Here is a 26,456-nt window from a genome sequence, read left to right as displayed (position 1 = left end):
TTTATAGGAGGTTCATTAAGGACTTTTCTAAAATCTCTAGGCCTCTGACTAATTTATTGCAAAAAGATATTCCTTTTGTCTTTGATGATGATTGTGTAGAAGCATTTGAAACACTTAAAAAAGCTTTGATCACTGCACCTATTGTTCAACCACCTGATTGGAATTTACCTTTTGAAATTATGTGCGATGCTAGTGATTATGCTGTAGGTGCTGTTCTAGGGCAAAGAGTCGATAAGAAATTGAATGTTATCCAGTATGCTAGTAAAACTCTGGATACTGCCCAGAGAAATTATGCTACTACTGAAAAAGAGTTCTTAGCAGTCGTGTTTGCATGTGATAAGTTTAGACCTTATATCTTTGATTCTAAAGTTACTATTCACACTGATCATGCTGCTATTAAATATCTTATGGAAAAGAAAGATGCTAAGCCTAGACTCATTAGATGGGTTCTCTTGCTCCAAGAATTTGACTTGCATATTATTGATAGAAAGGGAGCTGAGAACCCCGTTGCAGATAACTTGTCTAGGTTAGAGAATGTTCTTGATGACCCACTGCCTATTAATGATATCTTTCCTGATGAACAATTAGCGGTCGTCAATGATTCTCGTACTACTCCTTGGTTTGCTAATTATGCTAATTACATTGTTGCTAAATTTATACCGCCTAGTTTCACATACCAGCAAAAGAAAAAGTTCTTTTATGATTTAAGACATTACTTCTGGGATGATCCATACCTTTATAAAGAAGGATTAGATGGTGTTATTAGACGTTGTGTGCCTGAGCATGAATAGGAACAGATCCTACGCAAGTGTCACTCTGAATCCTATGGAGGACACCACGTTGGAGATAGAACTGCACACAAGGTACTACAATCTGGTTTTTATTGGCTCACTCTCTTCAAAGATGCTCATTAGTTTGTCTTATCCAGTGATGAATGTCAAAGAATAGGTAACATTATTAGACGTCAAGAAATGCCTATGAATTATTCTCTTGTTATTGAACCCATTTGATGTTTGGGGCTTTGATTATATGGGACCTTTTCCTGCCTCTAATGGTTATACACATATTTTAGTTGGTGTTGATTGCGTTACTAAGTGGGTAGAAGCTATTCCAACTAGTAGTGCTGATCATAACACTTCTATTAAAATGCTTAAAGAAGTTATTTTCCCGAGGTTTGGAGTCCCTAGGTATCTTATGACTGATGGTGGTTCACATTTTATTCATGGTGCTTTCCGAAAGATGCTTGCTAAGTATGATGTCAATCATAGAATCGCATCTCCTTATCATCCGTAGTCTAGTGGTCAAGTAGAGTTGAGCAATAGAGAGCTCAAATTAATTTTGCAAATGACTATGAATAGATCTAGAAAGAATTGGTCCAAAAAACTTGATGATGCATTATGGGCCTATAGAACTGCATACAAAAATCCTATGGGTATGTCTCCATATAAGATGGTTTATGGAAAAGCGTGTCATTTACCTCTTGAACTTGAATATAAGGCATATTGGGCTATTAAGGAGCTCAATTATGACTTCAAACTTGTCGGTGAGAAGAGGTTATTTGATATTAGCTCACTTGATGAATGGAGAACTCAAGCCTATGAGAATGCCAAGCTATTCAAAGAAAAAGTCAAACGCTGGCATGATAAGAGGATACAAAAGCGTGAGTTTAACGTAGGAGACTATGTATTATTATTCAACTCTCGTTTAAGATTTTTTGCAGGAAAACTCCTCTCAAAATGGGAAGGTCCTTACGTTATCGAGGAGGTCTATCGTTCTGGTGCCATAAAAATCAACAACTTCGAAGGCACAAGTCCAAGGGTGGTAAACGGTCAAAGAATTAAACATTATATCTCAGGTAATCCTATCAATGTTGAAACTAATATTATTGAAACCATAACCCCCGAGGAATACATAAGGGACACTTTCCAGAACGTTCCAGACTCCGAAAAGGTATAGGTATGTGGTACGGTAAGTAAACCGACTCCAAAACATCTCCAATGGCAATTTTTATCAGTTTTGGAATATTTAAGAATTTTAGGAAGAAAGAAGTAGTCCGAAAGGGACACGAGGCTCCCACGAGAGTGGAGGGCGCCCCCCTACTAGGCGCGCCCCCTGTCTCGTGGGCACCTCGTGTGCCTCCCGGACTCTGTTTTCTTGCACATTACGTATTTTGGTCGGTAAAAATTCATTATATATACTCCTGAAGGTTTTGACCACCGTATCACGCAAATATCCTCTGTTTTTGTTTCGATCTGTTTCTGTTTCAGATCTAGAGCATCATGGCGTCTCCAAGCGCTCCCAAGGACAAGTTTTTCGAGAGGGTTATCAATCCCTATCTCGCGGAGGTGCTGCAACACCCTCAAACCATTGAGATGCGTCAGGGGGTGCTGCACATCCGCGATGTGGAGGGAGCAAGGCGTACCGGGAGCGTGGAGACAAAGCTCGAAGCTGTGGAGCAGCAAGTTTTCAAGTGTCAAGGGATGGTGGAGCATGGACTCAACGCTAACCAGATGATGATCACGGAGTTCACTAATAACCACAAGCTGGATGCCAAAGTCATTGAGGAGACCATCTTCAAGCTTCAAGAGAAAATCGAGCACCTCCAAGCCCAGATCTATGACCTGTAAAACCAGAACTGTGAGTATGAATATAGATTCAAGAGGATGAGTTTGGCTACAGATTTAAGGATCCCGGAGACTCGATCATCCTTCTATGATGGAGAGCCTATGCCTTGGAAGACGGACGACAAGCCTACATCATCAACAACTCCTACTTCACCACCTCCAAGGACATAATCACATGGGTATGGGCACTCCCCTTGGCAACTGCCAAGCTTGGTGGAGGTGCCCCGGTATCGTATCACCATCACACTCCTATCTTTACCGCTTTATTTAGTTCGATCCTTTTAGTAGTATCTTGATCTAGTAGTTTGAAGTTTTGATATCAAGTAGTTTGAGCTTTGCATTGTGATCTATTTTTGTAATGGAGTCCGTGAGCTATCTATAATAAAGATTAGTGTTGAGTCAAGGGCTTTGCTATGTTGCTGTGATCTTGAGAAAGTAGAAAGAATAAAAGAGTTCATATTGATCTTATGGATAGTGATAACTTCACGTATAGAAAGTATGAGGCATAAAAATGGTTGAGAGTTGATAAACTTAGCCTTGGTCATCGTTGCAATTAATAGGAAGTGATAAGGAAAGAGGGGTTCACATATAAATATATTATCTTGGACACCTTTTATAATTGGGAGCACTCATTAAGTATGACATGCTAAAAGAGTTGACGTTGGACAAGGAAGACAACATAATAGTTTATGTTTTTCGCGCATCTCAGTTAAAGTATATTGTCATTAACCCTGCAAACATGTTGAGCTTGACTTTCCCCCTCATGCTAGCCAAACTCCTTGCACCAAGTAGAGATACTACTTGTGCTTCCAAATATCCTTAAACCCAGTTTTGCCATGAGAGTCCACCATACCTACCTATGGATTGAGTAAGATCCTTCAAGTAAGTTGTCATGTTGCAAGCAGTAAAAATTGCTATCTAAATATGTATGACTTATTAGTACAGAGAAAATAAGCTTTGTACGAACTTGTTGTGGAAGTAATAAAAGTGACGGACTGCATAATAAAGGTCCACATACAAGGGGCAATATAAAGTGACGTTCTGTTGCATTAAGATTTTGTGCATCAACCCTAAACGCACATGACAACCTCTGCTTCCCTCTGTGAAGGGCCTATCTTTTACTTTATGTTTTTACTTTATGCTTGAGTCAAGGTGATCCTCACCTTTCCCTTTTTCATTTTATCCTTTGGCAAGCTCCTCGTGTTTGAAAGATCATGATATATATATATACAATTGGATGTTAGTTAGCATGCGCTAATATTGTTGACATCACCTGAAGGTGAATACGTTGGGAGGCAACACAATAAGCCCCTATCTTTCTCAGTGTCCGGCTGAAACTCCATAACCACAAGTATTGCGTGAGTGTTAGCAATTATAGAAGACTACAAGACAGTTGAGTCTGTGAGCTTGCTGAAAAGCTCTATTGTTGACTCTTTCTGATGTTACGATAAATTTCAATTGATTCAGTGACTGAGACTATAGTTTGTTAGTTCTCAATGAAGTTTTTGAACTATACTTGACATTGTGAATTGATTGTTACTTGAGCATAATAAATCATATGATAAAATCTATATATGTTGCTGTTATAAGAATGATCATGATGCCCTCATGTCCGCATTTTATTTTTATTGACACCACTATCTCTAAACATGTGGACATATTTTTTGATTTCGGCTTCCGCTTGAGGACAAGCGAGGTCTAAGCTTGGGGGAGTTGATACGTCCATTTTGCATCATGCTTTTATATCAATATTTATTGCATTATGGGCTGTTATTACACATTATATCTCAATACTTATGGCTATTCACTCTTATTTTACAAGGTTTATCATGAAGAGGGGGAATGCCGGCAACTGGAATTCTGGCTAGAAAAGGAGCAAACATTGGAAACCTATTCTGCACAGCTCCAAAAGTCCTGAAACTCCACGAAACATCTTTTTGGAATTAATAAGAATTATTGAGCGAAAGAAATACACCAGGGGGGCCCACACCCTGTCTAGGAGACAGGAGGGCGCCCCCCTATAGGGCGCGCCCCCTATCTCCTGGGCCCCCTGGTGGGCCTCCAGTGTCCATCTTCTGCTACATCAGAGCTTTTACCCTAGAAAAAATTGTGGGCAAGCTTACGGGACGAAACTCCGCCGCCACGAGGCGGAACCATGGTGGAACCAATCTAAGGCTCTGGCGGAGCTGTTCTGCCGGGGACACTTCCCTCTGGGAGGGGGAAATCATCACCAACATCATCACCAACGATCCTCTTGTCGGGAGGGGGTCAATCTCCATCAACATCTTCACCAGCACCATGTCCTCTCAAAACCCTAGTTCATCTCTTGTATCCAATCTTGTATCAAAACTACAAATTGGTACCTGTGGGTTGCTAGTAGTGTTGATTACTCCTTGTAGTTAATGCTAATTGGTTTACTTGGTGGAAGATCATATGTTCAGATCCTTTATGCATATTATTACTCCTCTGATTATGAACATGAATATGCTTTGTGAGTAGTTACGTTTGTTCCTGAGGACATGGGTGAAGTCTTGCTATTAGTAGTCATGTGAATTTGGTATTCGTTCGATATTTTGATGAGATGTATGTTGTCTTTTCCTCTAGTGGTGTTATGTGAACGTCGACTACATGACACTTCACCATTATTTGGGCCTAGAGGGAGGCATGGGGAAGTAATAAGTAGATGATGGGTTGCTAGAGTGACAGAAGCTTAAACCCTAGTTTATGCGTTGCTTCGTTAGGGGCTGATTTGGATCCATATGTTTAATGATGTGGTTAGGTTTACCTTAATACTTCTTTTGTAGTTGCGGACGCTTGCAATAAGGGTTAATCATAAGTGGGATGCTTGTCCAAGTAAGGGCAGTACCCAAGTACCGGTCCACCCACATATCAAATTATCAAAGTACCGAACGCGAATCATATGAATGTGATGAAAACTAGCTTGACGATAATTCCCATGTGTCCTCGGGAGCTCCTTTCTCATTATTAGAAATTGTCTAGGCTTATCCTTTGCTACATAAAGGATTGGGCCACCTTTCTGCACTTTATTTACTTTATTTACTTTTTTACTCGTTACAATTTATCTTATCACAAAACTATCTATTACCTACAATTTCAGTGCTTGCAGAGAAAACCTTACTGAAAACTGCTTATCATTTCGTTCTGCTCCTTGTTGGGTTCGACACTCTTACTTATCGAAAGGACTACGATTGATCCGCTACACTTGTGGGTCATCAAGAACTACCTATCCAGAACAAGAAGCAAAGACAACAAGTCATTCGAAGAGGGATTATCCAACACCATCATAATTTGCAGCCCCGTTTCAGCCACCACTGATCCGGAGACACCAGTACTCCACCGTTTCGACGCAACAACCCAATTACCTATCAACCTGAAGGCTTGAGCCACATCACTTCCTGTCGGACTTGAAACCTCCAAGGATCAAAGTTAATCCATATGCCTTTGTCATTCTCACCTTCTTTTGGCTGCAGGTTGTATCATTGACAATTAGGGGAGTTTGCTCCCGAAGTCCTAGGGCTCGTCGTGTAGACACAATTTTCCATAGCAAACAGAGCCTCTCTACCATCAAGGTGCTTGCCAACAGTGATCTCCTGGTTAATCGGATAATTGAGTCAGAGAAACAGAGAGTGTGAACCAAGGCTGTTTACCCACCTCCAACTCCAAAATATTGAAGGCCCCAACAAGCAGGTATCCTGCTCTTAGACGTAAAGCCACTGTCCGGATACTCACCTATTTCCCAGTGCTTGTAAACAGTGGGTTTTTTGCAATATAACTTTTCTGGCTCATGTGTGCGAATGATCATCAGTCTTCTGTTGTCGTCTGATCGAGCGAGGAACCAGTTGTGCTTCCCTTTTTTGGCAAAGGTGGTGTGATTACAAAGGGCAGTAACTATAGGGACACCCCATCATATCAAAAAGGACATGCATTGTTAATGTAAGATCAACATTGTTCAGAGTGTGAGTAGGATAATGCAAGAAACAACATCGATATATCCCTGTTGGAACTGAGAGGAAAATACAGGGAAATGTATACTGGGTTCGAAAATATAGAAGTGCCATGCATGGTTATACTCATGTTATCTCACAATCGATTCTTCACAGGAAACTACCATGTCATGCATGTTATGTAATCATGTTCTGTCATCACAAACAAATTCTTCAAGGAAACTAACAGACCATGCATTGTTATATACTCATGTTCTATGGGCAAAATTTTTGTGAGTATATTATTCTAGCCATTGATTGCCCAAGGAAGAATATAGGTATGTACACATGGTAAGCATTATAGGATTTCACTACTTCCAAATATAGAGTTCTCCATATGCACATTTACTTCCCTAATGTATGGTTAGATGAAACCAACAGTGTGATGCATGTTTCTACATCATGAAAATGAGGAGACTAACATGGCTATTCATACACACTCATATTTAGTAGTATATATATTACTATAAATTAGTAAGGATAATATCCATATCTTCCTAACCGTTTGATTATTCAAGGGTACAAATTGGCTGTAATGACATGGTCACAATCGCATGAATTAACTCATTCCAAATATAGCTGATTTACGGTGTCTCTAATATATTGCCATAGTTCTAGTCAAATTCTGCTCAAACAGGGATATGCCAATCATCACAAAAAGTTCAAACAGTGTCATGGCATTGTCATTAACATCAGACGAAAACAACTTACACGCGCCGTCCCAGCAATACGTGATACCATCTGCTTTGTCGATCGTGTAGATGATGCCATTGTGTTCAATAGAATCACAAAAGTGTGTATCAGCTTTGACGATCCACTACGAGCTGAGTTGTCTCCAGCTAAAGAAGGCACCAGCGTAAAGATAGGCGAGTCCGCGTTCGAACAAGGCAATTAGCTTGAAGTCTGCGTAATCCGCATGTAGTGTGGGCACTTGGAATATTAAAATCTTCTGCAAAACAAGATCCGTCCAGCTGACGTGGTAATCTATATGACTTGGACCGCGACAGCAAAACCCTATATAATCCAATGGAGGAAGAATAATCTCATGGGAGGTCTGGAAGTTCACGAGCACCAACTTTTTCCCGTCTTCTGTGACTCCTGCCATCCAGTGGGAGTTCATGCCGACCTAGTACATACCTGCCAAGAAGTTTCGGGCGATGGTGATCGGATCGAAGTTGAGGGAAATGATGTACGGCGACCCACTACATACTTGCAAAGAAGTTTCAGCTAATGGACGTCGGATTAAAGTCAAGGGGGGTCATGTCCGCCTCCGTATCATGGTGAGAAAATCTCGCAAAACCAAATAGCAGCAAGCAGGGTGTCTTGAAAAGCTTAGGCCTCGCTTCGATGATGGCCGTGTGCATGTCCCTCGAGCATGCAGCTAGCCGCACGACGCTCAACATATCCATACACGAACAACAGAGGTCGAGGATGTCACTGGGGAGATTGCTCCAATCGCGGCTCATATGGATTCTGCACGGTTCGCGTTCGGCCATGGTGGAGTTTGGAAGGTGTGGTTTTTGGGGGCTTGATTTATGAGGGAGAAGGCTCTCAGTGCTGGAGCGGCTAGCGAGGGAATAGTGGTACTGTGGGATGCCAGCGAGGCGAGGGTACGCGGGGGCATAGTGAGATGATTAAGAGTGACCTCAGGATATCCGACGAGATGGAGATGTAGATGGAGTGGTGCTAGGGGAGAGGGAGATGAGGCGAGGCATGCTATACATCGGCGGTGAAAGTAACTGCATAGTGCACAAGGTGAGGATGACTTTGGTAACCCGAACACACCGCCTGGACTGGTGTCACCTCGGGCGCAGGGTCTTGTCACTTCACTATAAGGACCGGATGGATAATATTTTGACCATCAAGTGTACCACAGTTGTACTACAACTAGTAGGAACATATGGAGTAGTACTATATAGTGGAAATAGGTCTCCCATGCTAGCATGCCTCTAGGTTCACTTCATCCTCCAGGTATCATCCATATTGCGAGCAGAACCAAATTCTTGTGCATGCGGAAGCACAAAGAAGGGCATTTTATTTTTTGAGGATAACCGCATATTCCTTAACCACGGAATGTTGTGTTTCCCACACACACGCCAATATCCATCCGAACCAGCTACGACACATTTTTTATATATGTTTGCATAGATCCCACCTGTCAGGAGGGGTGCAGAAATAAAAAGGAGTCATAAAATGTCTCTCCACGGTGATTCGAAAGAGTGACCTCAACTAGCCAGTGGCACATGTAGCACTAGAAAGATGGGCACGTACACGGACAGGTACCACTCCTCAGTCTACCCGCATAGCCTTTTCGTTTAGTCTACCTAGCCGTCTAGTCAACTGCCCGCAGGCCACTTCTCCCATTTACTTCTCCACCGGGAACCGATTTTCCTCGGCTTCTTCACCTATCCTTTATCTTCATTTGCATCCAAACCCCACTGCATTCACATTGTTTTAACTTCTTCACATACTCCTGGAGTAATTCCTAATCCCCTTTAACTAACCATCTTCTTCAGTTAGACTAGCCATCTAATCCTAATTCTCCAAACCATAGCCCTCCGGTCCAGCAGTTCCAAATGGTGAAAGAGATCCAGATGCAGGTTTTTAGCATCCAACATGTCCTTGTCGAAGGCTTGTTAAGAATAGTTTCCACCGTCACCGACCACCCAAGGGTTGCTCGGAAATGGATCAACAATGTATCCAACTCCCTCCAAAAGGTAGAGATGAAGGTCATCAGTCTCGACGCAGAGTACACGGAGCATGCCACTGGGAAGATCTAACGCGCCGCCTTCCTTCAGCTGTGCCTCAAAGATGATGTTTTGGTGTACCACATCATACACGTGCCCTCTGTACCAGGTGAGCTCCATGATTTCTTGTCTCAGGAGGAAATATACTTCTGTGAGGTAGCCATCGAAGGGGACAAGCAGAAGCTACCACCATACAACCTTGATTTGAAAAGCATCGCTGACCTACAAACCAGAATCAAAATTCCTATAGAAGATTGTGATAAACAGACACCATCCCTATTCGATGTAGCAAATTTTGTGCTCGGAACAAATCTTTAGAAGGGTGACGAGACGCTGGCATTAAGGTCATCTGGATGGGAGAATTATGCCTTGACGTACAAGCGGATAAAATATGATGCCCTCGATGCCCATGTGAGTTTCGAGATAGCTGCAAGGTCCAAAGAGCTTGTTGCGAGGCCGTCTCCCGCAGAAAGTAGAACAAGAAGAAGAATAATGAGAAGAAGAAGCTGCACCAGTAGCAGGGCATTATACATGGATGAACTATTTCCTCTCTTGTAAAAATTATATTTCCTCTATGTGTATATTGATATAGATGAACTATTTCGATGGTGTGCATGTCTTTGGAATAAGTAGTAGCGTAGGTCCGCTTGACTATAAGGAACTATTTATCTGCCTAGCTTTCTCTACTACTCCTTCTAGTGATCGCTATGCAATGCATGTGTCAGTAGACATGACAACTTGTCCATGGAAGTGGAACTACGGCGACCATCACGTTTCATCCACTGCCACTTGCGATTTCCATGACACCGCTCCAACCCACGGCACCACATCCCCCGACGAGCGCCTCACCCCTCTCGGATGCACCGCCCCTTTGCCTTTGTGTGCATCACATGTGGGCCAGCTTAAATGCAGCAAACATCAAGTTTCTACCATAGCCACACGCGATTCCCATGACGCCGCTCGAACCCATGACACCACACGTCTCCCGACCTGCAGCTCACCCCTCTCGGCCCCACCGCCCCTCTACCTTCGGAGCATGACATGTGGACCAGCCACCTATCGGGTCCACATGTTATTAACTCAAAGGCAGGTGTAGTAAGGCGCTGAAGCTCAATCCTGTGGGCCCCGAGAGGGAAATGTAATTCCTGTGCTAGGCCTTGTGGTGCTACCGCTGCACGAACTCATGCCAAACTCGAGATTTGTTTCTTACTAGCAAGATGTTGTGCATTGCACAGAATATCAAGATGCATTTGTATGAGTAGTTTCTCTTGTGGGAGAAAAGGATGAACGAGGGAAGCCCTTATTTGCAAATGTGGAGAGGGGTGTGGGTATCTTTTTGCAAAATTGTCATAGTTTCCTTCTTATCCGTCAGAAATAAATCGGACGACCTATATTGCAGGATGGCAGGCACACCATCATCACCAACTCTATTTTGCTATAAGAGTAGAGATAGAGACTACTACTACCAATGTGCCGTCCTGTGCGTTGCAATGGCTCCAAAGTAGTAGAATAATACTTGTTCACAGACATGAAATATAAAGTGGGCCTCTTCTATAAAACTATGTCCGGGTTGCTAGTGCCCATGGATCTCATTTATTTAGCTTGTGTGCATGTCTTTGGAACAAGTTTTCTCTACTACTTCTCCTTGAAGTGAGCAGTATTCAATGCATGTGTCAGCAGACATGATAGCTTGTCCATGGAAGTTGAACCATGGTGACCATCACGTTTCTACCACTGCCACACGCGATTCCCACAGCGCTGCTCCAACCCACGACACCATGTACCCTGATGTGCACCTCACCCATCTCGGCCCCACCGCTCCTCTGCCATTGTGTGCAGGACATGCGGGCTAGCTGAACTGCGGCGACCATCAAGTTTCTACCACAGCCACACCCGATTGGACGCGGCTTGCCTGCTCCGCTCCTGTGCTCCGATCCGACTCCCGCACCATCCAATTTTCATCTAGCGGCTGTGACACATTTTCATTCAGCTGGAGTACTTCTGTAATACAGGTAGACCCACCAGTGTGGCCATCTACGCCTCGTAACGCCTCAACGTCCAGCTGTGGCACCCTCGCCACAGCCAGGCCACCACCGGCCGACTCATCTTGAATGAGTGAGTCGCGAACGCCGCCGCAACGATGGCTAGCTCGGCATCTCGAACCACACTAATGTCGCTTTCCCATAGCCGACCTACGCTGGCACGTGGCTGCATGCTGTTGAGCCGCGCGTCAACGTACGACGGCAGGAACACCTCCAGGCTCACTGGCTGAACTACGTTGAGTACATCACGTTGGCAAACCGGTATCCGTTGAGCAGGTTGCTCCCGTCCACGAGCACGCGCCTATATGTATCCAGCATCCTAGCCTCGTCGCTCAGTGGAACATCCTCAGGATGGTGCAAGCGGTCAGAATCTCGAGCCCAAGTCGAGCTATGTGCCCCACGTAGATCACTGGCTCGGTGACTCCCGCCCGAGCTCCCACCCGGCCGTTGTTATCACACCACTGATGATCGGGAGCAGCACCCTGCCGCTCATCCGAAGCGTGAGCTAGTAAATGTCATGCAGCACATCACAACAGACAAGCACCTCGACATGTGTTGGCCGAGCAGAGACTTTTCTTGGGCACAAGCTCCATGGTCTCGTCCAACATCGGTGTGGTACTACAGTCGAACATGCATGTGCATGGACCAAACACTGATGTTGGCATGGAGGAGGTGGTACTCGCTGGCGCCACAGCGTGCTACATGGCTTAGGCAGGCACCTATTCCGATGCTCTAGCATTGGCACCAACATTGTCAACCTAGCTGATGATCCAAAGGAGGACGAGCAGGAAAGGGAAGGGTCTTGCATGCATGTACAGATTCATGTAGGAAATTATTTCCTGGAAATACGACCTTTGTTTACCTTTCTTTGAGGCTATAGATGACCCACACGAGGAAATGTATTAGTATAACCGTTGGATGAAAATTAGTGGTGTGGGAGTACGGATCAGAGCATGGGAGGGGAGCAGGCAAGCCTCATCCGACGCCGCTTGAACCCATGACATCACACGTCCGCCGACCTGCGCCTCACCCCTCTTGGTCCCACCTCCACTCTGCTTTCATGAGAATGACATGTGCGCCAGCCGCATTCAGGGTCCAAATGTCATTGACTCAAAGGCCGGTCCACTGAGCCGCTGAAGCTCGGTCCCGTGGGCCCCGAGAGGGAAATGTAACTCCTGCACCAAGCCTTGTGGTGCTCCCGCAGTATGAACTCGTGCCAAACTCAGAATTTGTTTCTTACTACTACCAATGTGTCGGCCCGTGTGTGAGGGATGGAGGAGTACGGCGATGTCGCCCGTGAGCTTCTTGACAATGGTGAAGTTGTTGATGGTGGCAATGATCATATGGTCCAACTGAGAGTCGTGGCTGGTGTCGATGATGGCCATGAACCAGCCGATCGCCAACACCGTCTGGAGACGATCCTTGATGCCGTGCCGTAGGCCGGCATCGTGGACCATCTGGTACAGCCGTTGGACGCTTGCGCACATTGCTGCCATGGGTCTGGAGTGAGCACTTTTGCTCTTGGTATAGGTGCTTAGGTGCGTACGATGTGGTAGATGCATTGGAATGGAGGGGTGCCTTTATATGAGTGCAAACTACGTTGCATTCACATCATGCTGCCTCATTTCCCCGCCCTCCTCCCATTACTTCCCTCATGCATTCAGCATGCTAATTGAAGGGGGATGCATCATTGGCCGTTCAACATTTCAAGAACCACTACCCTCTCCCTCGTCTGCATTAAAGCCGTATCAGGAATTGTCATGGTTTACTAGTAGTTGTCAAATTGAATAGTACTACACTGCCCGCTGCACGCCCGGCTGAACATGCCTCCTCGCCTCCATCAGATCAAGTATAATAGGGTGACATAAGCAGGCTATAAGGAATAGAATAATATATTTTTGCTTAGTTGGAGGAGAGAGAAGAGGAGACAGAAGAGAAGCGGGCTCTTGGTCAGTAGCCAGTTGCAACACAAGACCCAACATGCTTTGTGAGGATGTAAGGTGGGCCAACTATTGATAAACTGGGGTGATGCCTCGTCTTCTAAGGTATTGGGTCTTGGCAAGGTTGTCATTTCTCTTGATCTAACGATCGAGAAAGTCATGCTTGTTGAGTCCCTTGCTTACAATCTACTTTTCGTTCGTCAACTTGCACTCATGGGCTTTGCTACTTTCTTTGACATTGATACCGTGGCCCTCTTGTGGAGCAAGACTCTTAAAGTAGCCTTTGTTGGGTATGTCGAGAACGGTCTTTATGTGATTAACTTCTTGGAGCGACCCACTAAGACCGTGACATGCCTAATGGCTAAAGTTGACGTTGGATGGCTTTGGCATCGCCGTTTAGCCCACGTCAATATGAGATCTTTGCAAAGTCTTCTCAAGGGGGACCATGTCCGTGGACTAACAAATGTTAGTTTTGCCAAAGACCATGCTTGCAATGCTTGTATCGAAGGAAAACTTCATGAGAAGGCTCACCCTCCCACGACTATCATCTACTCGAAGAGACCTTTGGAGCTCCTTCACTTGGATCTCTTTGGGCCTCCATCCTTTGATAGTCTTGGAGGTAGAAAGTATTGCTTGGAGATTGTGGATGATTATTCAAGATACACTTGGGTATATTTCTTCAAGAGGAAGAGTGAGACTCAAAAAACCGTCATCGACTTTGCAAATGAAGCTCAACGTCAACATGATGCAAAGATCTTGACAATAAGAAGTGACAAGGGCACCGAGTTCAAGAACTACACCTTGGATGAGTTTCTTAGTGATGAGGGGATCAAGCATCAATATTCTGCACCATATACCCCTCAACAAAATGGTGTCACAGAGAGGAAGAACCGGACGTTGATGGATGCGGCAAGGACCATGATGGCAGAGTTCAAGTCTCCACACAACTTTTGGGCTGAAGCCATCAACACAGCATGTCATGCATCCAATCGGCTCTATCTCCACAAAGGCTTGAACAAGACTCCTTATGAAATACTTACCGGTAACAAGCCCAACCTCAAGTACTTCTGGGTGTTCGGGTATAATTGTTTCATTCTCAAGAAAGGTGTCTGTTTGTCTAAATTTGAGGCTAGAGCTTATGAGGGCATATTTGTTGGTTATGCTACAAACTCTCATGCTTACCGTGTCCTCAACAAGTCCACCGGACTCATTGAGGATACATGTAACGTGGATTTTGACAAAAATAACGGCTCCCAAGTGGAGTAAAGTGGTACTTGTGATGTAGGTGATGAAATTCCTCCCCAAGCCATAAGAAGAATGGGTGTGGGTCATATCCTACCCATTGAGGAACCCCTTATGGCCAAAGGAGAAGGACAATGCTCCACTCAAGTGGAGCCATCACCAACCCAAGACCCACACGCTTCCGAAGAACGAAGTGAAGGCCCTCAACCTCATGAACAAGACCAAGGGCAAGATCAACCTCAAGATGGTGGTAAATCACCAATTGATGCCCAAGGTCAAGTTCTCCCCCTCGAGCAAGTTCAAGATCAAGAGCAAGCTCAAGATCAAGAACAAGCTCATGACGGCGCTCCAGATGATCAAGTAGTTACCCCTTCTCCTTTCACATCCGAGGAGGAATTAGAGCATTGTGCCGCGAAGATCGCATCCAAGCTCACTACCCAAGATCATCTCATGGAGAATGTGGTTGGAAGCCTAAGAAAGGGGGTAAGCACTCGTAGACAATTAGCAAACTATTGTGATCATCACGTGTTTGTCTCTTGTGTTGAACCCCAAAAGGTCTTTGAGGCGCTTGAAGATCCGGATTGGCTCAATGTCATGCATGAAGAACTCAACAACTTCGAGTACAACAAGGTGTGGAGATTGGTGCCAAGGCCATCGGGGAACCACAATGTCATTGGAACCAAGTGGATATTCAAGAACAAGCAAGATGCTCATGGAACCATCGTCCGCAACGAGGCAAGATTGGTAGCACAAGGCTACTCCCAAGTCAAGGGTATCGACTATGGTGAAACCTTTGGTCTCGTTGCTCACCTTGAATCCATTTGTTTGTTGATTGCTTATGCTTCCCATCACAACTTTAAGTTACAACAAATGGATGTGAAGAGTGCTTTTCTTAATGGTCCTATTAATGAGTTGGTTTATGTCAAGCAACCCCCCGAGTTCGAGGATCCCTACTTTCCCGATCATGTGTATCAACTTGATAAGGCACTCTATGGCCTTAAGCAAGCCCCACGTGCATGGTATGACCACCTTACCGAGTTGTTGCAAGATCATGGATTTGAAGTTGGGAAAATCGATCCCACTCTTTTTACTAAGAAGGTCAAAGGGGATTTGTTTGTGTGCCAACTATATGTTGATGATATTATCTTTGGTTCCCCTAACAAAGCTTTCAATGAGGAATTTGCCACTCTCATGACCTCTAAGTTCAAGATGTCTTTGATGGGAGAGTTGAAGTTCTTCCTTGGTTTCGATATCAAGCAAAGAAGAGAAGGTACCTTCATCAACCAAGCCAAATACACTCAAGACATGCTAAAAAGATTCAAGTTGAGTGATGTCAAGCCGGCTTCTACTCCAATGCCCACAAAGTGCCAACTTGACATTGATCCCAATGGTAAAGCAGTGGATCAAAAGGTATATCTCTCCATGATTGGCTCCTTGCTTTACCTTTGTGCATCTAGACTGGATATCATGTTGAGTGTGGGAATGTGTGCACGGTTTCAAGCCGCACCGAAGGAAAGCCACCTTGTGGTGGTTAAGCAAATCTTCCGATATTTGGCTCATACCCCAAACTTTGGCTTATGGTACCCAAGAGGAGCAAACTTTAAGCTTGAAGGATATTCGGATTCCGATTGGGCGGGAGACAAAGTGGATAGGAAGTCCACTTTCGGAGGGTGCCAATTTCTTGGTTGCTCTTTGGTGAGTTGGTCTTCCAAGAAGCAAAGTTGTGTGTCTCTCTCGTCCACCGAAGCGGAGTATGTGGCGGCTGGTAGTTGTTGTGCACAACTCCTATGGATGAGGCAAACTTTAAAGGATTACAGTGTCATTTTGTGACAAAGTGCCTCTTTGGTGTGACAATGAAAGTGCCATCAAGATTTCTCTCAACCCGGTGCAACACTTCAAGACAAAGCATATTGAGATTGGGTATCACTTCATCTGGGATCATATTAGGGGAGGGGAGATCGAGCTCAAGTATGTCAACACTCATGATAACCTTGCAGATATTTTCACGAAGCCCTTGGATGAAGCAAGATTTCGCGAGTTAAGGCATGAGCTAAATATCATTGATTCGAGCAATGTGACTTGAACCCATCCACACCCCACCACATTCAACTTGTTGTCTAGTTTAGGTGTAGGCATGGACATAGGGGGAGTGTTGTTCTCTCAATGAACTCTCCCTCCCCCCATTATGCATAAATTGATTTACTCTTTCACATTAGCCATTTTTATGGTATGTATGCTTCAAAGACGAGTTATGGTCATGGGCCCAAGGATAATTCTTCGCGGCGCCATACCTCCGGACTCAAACATAGGTGGCCTCGGCCACCGCCCTCTCTTGGAGAGGAGTGTGGTTCTCGTCCTCTTTGTGTTGGTGTTTGCGTTTGTGTTTGCTCTCATTTCCAGTTGTTTTCTTTTTCTTGAGCTAAGCTTTTGAGCCAGTTTTCCTGCGGCTGAGTGGTACTACCGCTGATATTCATCAAGTGGTACTATCGCCCACTCCAAGCGGTACTACCGCTCCGGGGCAGGTGTGGGGGGTTATGTTCGGGCAGGGGGAGTTTATTTTCTCGCCCATACCCATTCGCTCCACTCGCTCGTCTTCTTCATCGCTCCAGCGACGCCTCACCACAAGAGGGCTTCGGTCGGCCGCCGTCTTCGTGCCTCTCTCTCCAGTTCCTCCAGTGGATTTGATCCCCACCATGTCCTCTTGCCATGGATGTCAGTATTGCCCCAGTTCCCGCTTTCTTTTTGCCTAGATCTTGCATCTAGTTGTTAGGGGCAATAGGCATTGTTTTTCTTGATTTTTAGCTAAGTCGAGGCTTGAGTAGGATGGAGATGGCTTCTAGGCTGTTGGATTGGAGTTTGGTAGGTTTATTCTTGAATTTGGCATCACTGGTAGTGCCGGATCCGTCCACGACAGTAGGGAACCTCCGTTCCCCGTCTAGTACCGCTCCAGATGAGCGGTAGTACCGCTCAATCGGTACTGCCGCGGTTGGGTCGCGGTACTACCGCTGGATGCCCAATTCCATCATTGCCCTACCACTTTTTGATCCATGTTCCTTTGTTTGGTGTCTTATGCTCTTTCTTTCGTGTTGTTTCTTTTGCTCGTGTGTTTGGTTCCAGGTGATGAACACCCTGAGCAGCAAGCCCGCTGTGTCAACCCCGGACGTTCAACATCAAAGCGCTACCGCACCTCTAAGACAGCGGGTGCTTCATCAAGTTCCCATCCTCCGCCTCAACTCAAGAAGAAGCATGCCAACAAGCGAAGCCAAGGGGCAAGACTGTGACTGAGATGTCTGCCAAGGAATTCTGGGAAAGGCGTCGCCGCAACCCCTATGTGGAAGACCAAGAACCCACTTTGGTCAATCGTCCGTTCTGGAATCGTTTTCAGTTTGCCATCTTCTTTGATGTGATCAAGGCCAAGAAGAATCTCTATGTTGATGTGCGCTCCATCGACACGGATGCTATGGAGCAGGACCCTGAGTACTTTGGTGAAGCCCTTCAAATGTGCTCTCAGCTGAACATCCTCAGAATCATGCAGTTCAACAAGGACTTTGATGCAGATTTGGTGGCTCAATTCGATGCCACTGTTCATCTCGGGACTGATGCAGAAAGGACTCTGACTTGGCTGACAAATGGTAAGTTGCTTTCTGTCAAGTGGAAGGCCTTCATGGAGTTACTTGGGGTGGAAGATCACGGGCGTGAAACTTCAGCTGGCTTCCGCCCTCACCGCAATACCACCTCCACTCACAAGCAAGCTCTCTGGCCCTACTGTTCTGTGATGATTCACCCCGTGACTGAGAAGGAAACCTATGAGCTACCTGCCTTCCTAGAAATCCTTCACCGTGTTTTCCGGGAGACTCTATTCCCTCGTATCGGGAATCTGGATGTGGTCCACTCCTATCTTGTGGATATGCTACTCTTCTGCCAGCATGAGAAGGAAACAAACACTGGCGAGTCCCTGGACATCTCTCATGTTATGTGGTCTGAACTTCTTTCTACCGTTTTTGAGCGCAAGTGCCCGATATATGGTTTGTTTATCATGTTGCTCATTGAGAAGGCCTGGGCACATGTCTATCCCAAGGTTATGCTAGAAACTGGAGAATTGGTTTCTCATGAGATCAAGCGTCTAAGGAAGAAGGACAATTGGGGCACCCCGGCTCCTAAATATGGGGGTCCATCTTTTGCTGCTAACATGGATACCGAGGGCGAGGATGAGGCCGATGATGATGAGGACTATGAGCCCTCTGGAGTGGAGCCCTCTTGGGAAAAGAAGCTTAAGCGTAAGATGAAGAAACTCTTCTACATAGAGTCTCATGGCCAGTACATGTCTCATGTCTCTGAGAAGAAGGCCCGCAGCCGTCACAAGGAGATCATGCGTCAGTTGGGTGCAACTATTAACAGCGGATCTGAGGTAAGGCTCACTGATGAGGAGGAGTGGGTTCAGCAGCACTGCTAGTGGACCGATTTAGACACCGAGCAGTTTCCGACCGAAGACGGCGATGCAGACGATCCCGCTGGGATGTGATGTTCGAGATCCTCAGTTTGCTATCTCCTGGGGCCGTAGCAACGCTCTTTGCCTTTTTGGTGTCTCGATGCCAAAGGGGGAGATAGTATAGGGATTTGTGTGTCGTTGCCGAGTTGCAAGTGTGTGTGTGTGTGTGTCTTTGTGGTTTGTTGTGTCGTTGCTTTCTCTCATTTGCTTGGTTTGGTTTTGTGCCTATGAGACCTAAGTTCCAGTCATATGGTGTGAGACATATGCTACCTTATCCATTATTATCTATGTCCATCAAGTACATTGGTATTTTGTGAGTTGCATGATTATCCTATTATATTCCCTGCTCTCACGCCCCCATATGTTTAGGTTGTTGGACTATAAAAGATAGGGGGAGTGTTGATTCTAATGTGTGTGCTTTGCATTCCAAAGGCACTACTAATTAGGTGCACACATTCAGGGGGAGCCCGTCTATATTTTGTGGTTCTAAGTATCTCTTTATTCTTGTTCTATCCTTGTGCAAATCCCTTGTTGTCATCAATCCACCAAAAAGGGGGAGATTGTTAAGGCATATCTCTCTCGATGTAGTTTTGGTGATTGATGACAACACGTTTGCGCACTAATCGTGTGCTTTGAGCATTTCAGAAATCTATCCTTTGGCACGAGACGACTCCTTCCCCTCGGAGTTTTAATCAAGACGGTGTAGCTCTTTTGTTTCTGTTTTGGTGGACATGTTCCGTAGGAGTCACTGTACTATCAAGAGGGGATCCGCTATTGGTAAGGCCAGGGTGGAATCAACACGTACACATCGTTTTTGCACCCACTGAGCCTTCCCGCTTTGATGGAGGCTTTCTTCGCCTTCTATGGGTTTTGGCTTGGTCCCAGCGGTAGTACCATGGTGCCCAGCGGTAGTACCGCTCAAGAGCCACAGGCGGCAGTACCGCTCTGCAGCGGTAGTACCGCCTGTGGGTCCTTAGCCGTAGTACCACTGCAGTACCGGGCTCCTACTGCGTCGACTCGAGGGGGTCGCCCCTCATGTCGGATTGTGCGGCGCTAAGCAGCGGCAGTGGAAGCGGTAGTACCGCTCGAGAGCGGTAGTACCGGCCTACCACCATGGCATTACCGCTCTAGGTCCATCCCCTGCCCATCTGCTTGCCCTCCCTGGCTGCACGGCAGTACCGCGAGGGGGAGCGGTAGTACCTGGGGCTAGCGGTAGTACCGCCCTCTGTAGGGCTGTTCTGGGGGGTAACGATTGGATTGTTCCCCCCACTATAAAAGGGGGTCTTCTTCTCCAAAGTTGACTTACCTCTTCCCCCAAAAGCTCCATTATTGCTCCAAGCTCCATTTTCGCCCGATCTCTCTCCCTAGCCAATCAAACTTGTTGATTTGCTCGGGATTGGTTGAGAAGGCCCCGATCTACACTTCCACTAAGAGAAATTTGATTCCCCCCACTAAACCCTAGCGGATCTTGTTACTCTTGGGTGTTCGAGCACCCTAGACGGTTGAGGTCACCGTGGAGCCATAGTCCATTGTGGTGAAGCTTCGTGGTGTCGTTGGGAGTCTCCAATTAAGTTGTGGAGATTGCTCCAACCTTGTTTGTAAAGGTTCGGCCGCCGCCTTCAAGGGCACCAATAGTGGAATCACGACATCTCGCATTGTATGAGGGCGTGAGGAGAATACAGAGGCCCTAGTGGCTTCTTGGGGAGCATTGTGCCTCCACACCGCTCTAACGGAGACGTACTTCCCCTCAAAAGGAAGGAACTTCGGTAACACATCCTCGTCTTCACCGGCTCCACTCTTGGTTATCTCGTGCCTTTACTTGTGCAAGCTTATTTGTGTTGTATCCCTTGCTTGCTTGTGTACTTGTTGTTGTTACATCATATAGGTTGCTCACCTAGTTGCATATCCAGACAACCTACATTGATGCAAAGTTTAATTTGGTAAAGAAAAGCTAAAAATTGTTAGTTGCCTATTCACCTCCCCCCTCTAGTCAACTATATCGATCCTTTCACCCTGAACTTGTCAAAGTTAAAATGACGTTTGGTTATGTGAGGTCCGACTTATAAGATTTGTATGAAGGTTTAACTCAGCGGCTGTGCGGCCCTTGAAAGCACTTGATTTTTAGGCCTGGCTACCTATGAAAGCCTTGATTTTTTGTTATTTAATTTGAACATTTTTTGAGGTTCCTTTCTATGACATATTAATACATGGTTAAAAACCGATGAGGGCTATGATGCCTTATGGTTCATACATGAAACTACCCGGTGTTTATTAACCCAGCCTGGTGTTGGACTATAAGTCACTAGTGTATGATGATTTTATATACTTGGAAGCGCTATGCTCTAAGTTTTGGGATATTACCCCTTGCTGCATACGGCGTATTAAGCCGGCGGTATATGTCAAATTGCACAAAGCTTTGTACGCTCAATCTTTTGGGTTATCAACCTTATTGTGCTGGTATAATAAGTTGGCAGCGTGAATAAATATCACGGGAACTTGTTTTCAAATCGGATTATATTATTCAAATCTTGAATAGCCAACATGGCTGGATTTTTATTATGGTTATCAATAACTAGTATTATAACTGAGGTTTTCAAAGTCGCTTCAGCGTAATGGCTATTACTTTATCAATGGATATGATTTATTCTGCAATGGAAGGAATAGTCTGAGTCGCTGCAGGCTTAGGGCCCAGCACTTGGGGGCTACATTATTTAGATTAAGATTATATCAAATATGGAAGTCCCATGTCACTGCAAGCATGCACCATGACACTTGGGGTGAGGGAGTCCCGGATTAGGGGGTGTCTGGATAGCCGGACTATGACCATTGGTCGGACTCCTAGACTATGAAGATACAAGATTGAAAAATTCGTCTCGTGTCCGGATGGGACTTTCCTTGGCGTGGAAGGCAAGCTTGGCGATACGGATATGTAGATCTCCTACTATTGTAACCGACTCTGTGTAACCCTAACCCTCTTCGGTGTCTATATAAACCAGAGGGTTTTAGTCCGTAGGACGAACATCAATCATACCATAGGCTAGCTTTTAGGGTTTAGCCTCTCTGATATCGTGGTAGATCTACTCTTGTACTACCCATATCATCAATACTAATCAAGCAGGAGTAGGGTTTTACCTCCATCGAAAGGGCCCGAACCTGGCTAAAAACATCATGTCCCTTGTCTCATGTTACCATCCACCTAGACGCACAGTTCGGGACCCCCTACCCGAGATCCGCCAGTTTTGACACCGACATTGGTGCTTTCTTTAAGAGTTCCTCTATGTCGTCATCTTTAGGCCCGATGGCTCCTCCGATCATCAACAACGATGCGGTTCAGGGTGAGACCTTTCTCCCCGAACAGATCTTCATATTCGGCGGCTTTGCACTGCGGGCCAATTTGCTTGGCCATCTGGAGCAGATTGAAAGCTACGCCCCTGGCCATCAAGTCAGATTTGGAAGTTTGAACTATACGGCTGACGTCCGCGGAGACTTGATCTTCGACGGGTTCGAGCCACAGCCGAGCGCGCCACACTGTCACGATGGGCATGATCTAGCTCTGCCGCCGGACAGTGCCCTGGAGGCCGCACCAGTGTCCGCTCCGACCCTTAGCTTGAAGCCGACTGTGCCGATCGAGGATGGGTGGCTGGACACCGCCTCGGGGGCTGCGATCTCTACGGCGATTGAGCCGTACACCAACCCTGTCCTTTGCGAAGCTTGTGACTCCAAGGTGCCGGACTCCTCTCCGGACTCCGAACCTTCCGCGCCCCTGCCAATCGAATTCGATTGGGCACCCATCATGGAGTTCACTGCCGCGGACATCTTTCAGCACTCGCCCTTTGGCGACATCCTGAATTCACTAAAGTCTCTCTCTTTATCAGGAGAGCCCTGGCCGGATTATGGTCAGCAAGGTTGGGATGTGGACGACAAAGAAATTCAAACCCCACCCACCACCCACTTCGTAGCCACTGTCGAAAGTTTAAACGCCGTGCTCGACTTCGACCCCGAAGACATCGACGGTATGGACGACGATGTAGGAGACAAACATGAACCAGCACCTATAGGGCACTAGACAGCCACCTCATCTCATGATGTATACATGGAGGACACACCTAAAGGAAGCGACGACGAGGAACAACGGGACGCCACAACGGATCATTCCCTCGAAAAGCAGTCAAAACAGCGACGTAAGCACCGCTCAAAATCCCGCCTCGACAAAGACAGCAGCCATATAGACCTAGCCATAGAGCAGGGCGAACCGGTGGATGACGAACATGCCATCGAGCAACCGTCCGAACAGGACAACCTGGATAAACAATCCGTCCCTGGTGAAGATAACAGTCTGGACGATCTCACGCCGGACAAGTTGCTGGAGCAGAAGAACCTCCACAAAAGGCTCGTCGCCACTGCGCATAGCCTGAAAAAGCAGAAGCGGAAGCTCAAAACAGCGGAAGATGCGCTCAGAATCAGATGGAGCAAAGTACTCAACACCGCAGACAAATACGACAATAGTCGCCGAACAAAGAGCTACCTGAAGCGAAAACTACTGCCCAAATTCGATGAGGAGGCCGTAGAGCCCCCGCAATCAAAGAACAAGGAGACCACCCGGTCGGATAGACGACCCCATGGCAAACATAGAGCGACAAACAACGCCGCACACAAGTCGGCACGCGATCCGCACACGGAATCGCATCAAAAAGACGGCCCAGTTAGATCTATCTACAGGCCAAGAAAGCAAGCTCTAGTAAGCAGTGCAACACATCAAGTATCCGAATATTACGGTACACCTGAATATAGGGGTGCCACACACCCCCTATGTTTCACTGATGAGGTTCTGGATTATGAATTTCCAGCGGGATTCAAGCCCGTAAACATAGAGGCATACGACGGAACAAGAGACCCTGGAGTCTGGATCGAGGATTCCATCCTCCACATACTCATCGCTAGAGGAGACGACCTCCACGCTATAAAATACTTACCCCTCAAGCTCAAAGGGCCAGCCCGGCATTGGCTCAAAAGCCTCCCTGAAAACACCATTGGAAGTTGGGAGGAGCGCGAGGATGCTTTTCGGGCAAATTTTCAAGGGACCTATGTCTGACCTCCGGATGCAGACGATTTAAGTCACATAACTCAACAACCCGGAGAGTCAGCCCGAAAATTCTGGAACAGATTCCTTACTAAAAAGAACCAAATAGTCGACTGTCCGGACGCTGAAGCCTTAGCAGCTTTCAAACACAATGTCCGAGACGAATGGCTCGCCAGACACTTCGGCCAAGAAAAGCCAAGAACAATGGCCACATTAACAAGCCTCATGACCCGCTTTTGTGTGGGAGAGGATAGCTGGCTGGCAAGATGCAGTACCAGCGACTCAAGTACATCCGAAGTCAGGGATGGAAACGGGAAACCACGACGCAGCAAGGATCAGCGCCGGACCAAGGGAAACAGCCCGAAGAGCACGACAGTCAACACCGGATTCAAAAGCTCACGGCAGAATCATAAAAAACTGCCCCCTAAGGATAACAGGGACGAGCTATCTAACTTAAACAAAATCTTGGACAAGATATGCCAAATCCACAGTACTCCCGAGAAGCCTGCGAACCATACCCACAGAGATTGTTGGGTCTTCAAGCAGTCCGGCAAACTCAACGCCGAACACAAGGGGCTCGACACACCAAGCGAGGATGATGACGAACCCCACAAGCAGAGCACCAGAAAACAAAAGAATTTCCCACAAGAAGTCAAAACAGTAAACTCGCTTCATGCGACAAAAGGGAAAAACAGAGTGGCGCCCATAGAGATACATGCCATACGGCCTATCCCAGAGGAGTCACACCACTAGTTGTTAAAACCAATCACCTTCGACCATCAGGATTACTCTAGAAGTATCTGGAATGCAGGATGGACTGCCTTGATATTAGATCCGATAATCGACAGACTCCAATTTACACAAGTCCTAATGGACGGCGGCAGCGATCTAAACCTACTATATCAGGACACAATCCGCAAAATGGGGATAGACCCAACAAAAATTCGCCATAGCAACACTTCCATTCAACGGGTAATGCCAGGCCCATATGCCCACTGTACGGGCTCTCTACTGCTAGAAGTTGTGTTCGGCTCACCCGACAACTACCGCCATGAAAAGTTAACTTTCCACATCGCCCCATTTACAAGTAGCTACCAAGCACTACTGGGACACGAAGCTTTCGCCCGCTTTAACGCAATACCGCACTATCCATCCCTTACACTTAAAATGCCCGGTCCGTGAGGCATCATCTCCTTAAAGGGAAATGTCGAGTGTTCCTCAAGCGCGGAAGATTGTGTGACTGCCTTGACAGCCACACACTAAACCGGCTTCACTAATCAAAGCACCTAAACATGTCGTTCAGACCCCGGACACGGTTAGACGAGTCCGGCGTAAATATACAAGGGCTTACTAGCCGCATAACCCCGCATAAGGGGCTCCGCGCATGTACAACAAGAGACAATAAAGCTCAATTTTGTTCATTTTTTGAATTGTAATTTGTTTTTTTTAATATAACGTACATTTTCGCATGACCTTTTTCAACTAAGTTCCTCTCTTTTATAGATGAACACCGTGCTACACCCGTCCAGGATACGGCACAACGGAGACACATGCGCAAACGTGCAGTAGGGACCCATTGCAAGGATTCTTTTCAGATTAAGACCCTGCGTAAACCTTTTTTACTGTCTCTTGTTGATACACATCCCCCGCTTTCTTGCTATAACCGAGGAGAGGCTGGCATTTTGGCATGGGCCACGTCAGAATTTTGCATGTACCTGGACACCAGGGGCTTATTACTAGGGGCGTTGTTCGGCCCGTTTCCATAAAGACCGAATACCTTAGGGAGTGTTCGGCGTCTCAAGTTAGGCCTTATATGCATCAGCTCCGAATCATGTCTTTGGTCAAATGTTGGGTTTGCCCGGCTCCTGTGTTTTGCTGCCTTACGTTCCGCTCTATCAGCTAAGGCGGCACCAGGAGAACTACTGCGATTGTGCCCCGGTTCGGCCAGGCGAGCACCTCAGTAGAGAAAGCTGAAAACTGACTGTCATGATACAGCGTGAGACTGGTCAACCACTCGATGACCCGCCGGAATCTTTAGAATTCCTCCGCATTAATGAAGGGCCGTTTCCCGGTCAGGCACATAGGCGCCCCGAATTCGGGTGAGCGCGGTGCCCCTAGGGGCTATATAGTAGCCCCACTGTCGAACTCCTATGGCTAAGTGAAAGAGATAAAGCATTATAGTCCGGTTGCCTAGTTTGCTGCGCTATCACCTCCTTTATAGGACCAAGATGTTGGATTAAGTGTGAAAATGTGCTTTTTGCAAACACCCCCGCATTATATGCGTGGGG

This window comes from Triticum aestivum, chromosome 3B (assembly GCF_018294505.1).
Source record: "Triticum aestivum cultivar Chinese Spring chromosome 3B, IWGSC CS RefSeq v2.1, whole genome shotgun sequence".
Taxonomy (NCBI): Eukaryota; Viridiplantae; Streptophyta; class Magnoliopsida; order Poales; family Poaceae; genus Triticum; species Triticum aestivum.
This window is presented reverse-complemented; position numbering follows the sequence as displayed.